The sequence below is a fragment of the Solanum stenotomum genome, chromosome 2, assembly GCF_019186545.1.
Source record: "Solanum stenotomum isolate F172 chromosome 2, ASM1918654v1, whole genome shotgun sequence".
Taxonomy (NCBI): domain Eukaryota; kingdom Viridiplantae; phylum Streptophyta; class Magnoliopsida; order Solanales; family Solanaceae; genus Solanum; species Solanum stenotomum.
This window is the reverse complement of record NC_064283.1, coordinates 17,011,533-17,014,526: the sequence shown is the minus strand read 5'-3', so window position 1 is coordinate 17,014,526 and position 2,994 is coordinate 17,011,533. Positions and strand designations below refer to the sequence as shown.

Below are 2,994 nucleotides of genomic sequence, written 5' to 3'. Positions count from 1 at the left end.
TTTCTGTGTTAATTCTTTTTCTCTTGTACATTAGTTATTATTCACACCTTCATATTAGACTACTAGAAAGATTAAGTTCAAAGGATAATATTGGATGTAGGTGGGTCGATAGTTAGTGATGACTCATATAATTGACACTTAGGGGTCGTTTGGTGTGATGTATAAGAGAAAGTTATCCTGGGATAAAAATTTAGTGTCTCTTAATCCGTCGTTTGGTTGGACAGGATGGGATAACTTATCCCAGGATTAACAAATAGTACTGGGATAAGTTATCCCTCCCTGAGGGTGGAATAGTAATTCCAGGATAACTTATCTTGGGATAAAGTATGTAAATTAACAAAATTACCCCTTAAACTCTCTTTTATACACCACTTATACATAGTATATTAATATAATTTTAAACAATTATAATAGCATTCACAACCTTACTTAATCGTTGTTTTAATCATAATATATTTTTCTATTAAAAAATTACATTTTATAAATACAAATTTTATTTATGAATATATTATAAGTTGATTTTTTTGCCTAATTTTATATTTATATTTATATTTTGATTTCTCTTAAAATATTCACTCCAGACCCCACCTAGTGGGATTTCACTGGGTATGTTGTTGTTGTTGTTAAAATATTCACTCCACTACTAAATTACATATTTTGAATTACATAGTTTATTACTCATTTAAAAATTACATTCTATGTATCCATTAAAATGTAGATAACTTTAATAATAATATTTCTTTTACTTTGATAAACTTAAAATGAAAGTTTTTATTTTTAAGCTAAATAAGATCGAAAGTTTTATTTTTAAGCTAAATAAGATGAAAAATTTATTTTTAAGATAAATAAGATAAAAATTTTATTTTTAAGTTAAATAAGATGGAAGTTTTATTTTAAAGTTAAATAAGATGAAAGTTTAATTTTAACAACACACAGCACAATCATGGAAAAGCACATATAAAAATATTTAAGCTAAATAACATGAAAGTTTGATTTTTGAGAATGAATAACTAGAGTTTGCAAAGAAAATGTAAAAAAACAAACAAAATAAGGTGGATGATATTTTTGTAAACAAACAACTTATTATTAAAAATTATACAATGGATATAAGTTTGAATATGACAAACCAAACAAGCAATAAGAACTACTCCCAGCATAACTAATCCCAATATAACTTATCCAAACATAACTTATTTCAACATAACTAATCTCAGGATAACTTGTATTCAAACCAAATGACCCCTTAGGGTTGTGGCCTATAACAGTAGTAATAAGTTCAAAGTTATAGGTGATTCCACAGAAATATGAAATGTTCCAACCCTAAATGAATGTGTACACATGTTTTATATATATGTGGGGGGGGGGGAGGGGGGGGGGATCTAGTTTGATCCATGTGCATGTGACCAAAAAGTTGCAAAGTTGAGTGTTGTACTAGTCATATGATACATGGGAGTATGCGACTTTTGCGCCTCTTTTTCTATAAAAGAAAGGAAAAAAGAAAATATAGTCTCTATCGAATGAGTAACTTATATGGATATCTATTTAAATAATCTTAAATGAGTTGGATATCTAGTTTATTTAAATGAGTAAAAAATGATAAAATTCATATTATTCATTTAAAAGTGGATAGCTAAATGGGTAAAAGAGATTCATTCTTAAAAAAAAGTGATATTAATTTTTTTTTGAGTGTAGGTTGAAACAAACCCGACTTTATTATTATATTATTAAAATTCAGAACATGATTACAACTTTAGAATAGTAATTACAACTCTCAAACTACTTAATTACAATGAAAATATTGAAATTACAAGTAAATTATATAGATAAGAATGGAGATGAAAAGTTTAGACTCTACAAATAAGATGAGTTGAACAAACAGTTCATTCACAAATACACATAATGTTCCCAAACCGCATATGACAACCATATAAACTCTATTCAACCTGGATCTCAAGCAAATCTAGTATTGCACTGTCTAATTCTTGTGCTTCTCTGTGGTTTAGCCTTAGGCCCAATAGCTTGGCCAGCCTTTGGACCATCGGTGTTCACAACAATACTTCCTGCCTAAAAAAGAACCTTGTCCTCAAAGTTTGAGTAAAGCATAAATCGTAGTAGTATCTGCTTGACATTGTTAATAACAAGCAAGCAAGCAATTCAGAGCAACTTTTTCGCATCTATTTTCAGTCATAATAATATACCAATGAGAATCAACATCTTCTGGGGTACTTTCAATACTTTTTAGCTTCTTCACCAGCCATTTCAATTGGAGTGTCTGATTTCGTTTCAGCAAATACTATGGGGCAATAGTTAGTTAACCTTTCGTCAAACACCTTTTGCACATTCATTTTGCGTTTGCGTTTAGATTTTTCCTCATAGTTTTGAAGCAAAGATGAATTGATTATATTATATTGCTCCACTTGGACAATTGGTACAACTATATACCTGTCATGTAGGGATAACATGACGTGAGAGATAATTGTGGTTTTCTGTGATCTCATAGAACACAAAGTACGTAGCGTTCAGCTTGAGAAATCCATAAATTTGGATTCTCGCCACATAATCATTGAAATTCCACCATGCTAGGTTTACTCTGTCACGACCCGATTTATCAAGTCATGATGGCACCTGCAATTTCAGCGAGATCCTTTGACCAAGGATCCTTCACAACCTTAATTGAATCTTCGATTGTTCGAGATATTTGGTCCTCCATTGAAAACCTCTTAATGAAAGCACCAATGAAACAAACCTGACTTGATCACTATATTATTAAAAATGATAACATGATTACAACTTTAGAATAGTAATTACAACTCTTAAACTACTTATGGTAAAACCTTACTAAATTAATATAGTTGGGACCGTGAAATATTATTATTTTGTAGAGGAATTGTTTAATCAATAAATTAATAACTATTAATTTATATAGTGTTTTGAGATTTAACCTTATGATGCTCGGATAATAAAAACTTTCAAGATGTATTATCGAAACATGTT

The 2,994-nt window shown here is 29.5% G+C and overlaps 1 pseudogene; it reads right to left on the bottom strand.

Moving 5' to 3' along the window:
* Positions 1–2,228: 2,228 nt before the first annotated feature.
* Positions 2,229–2,710, bottom strand: LOC125855755 (uncharacterized; annotated as a pseudogene).
* Positions 2,711–2,994: the final 284 nt, after the last annotated feature.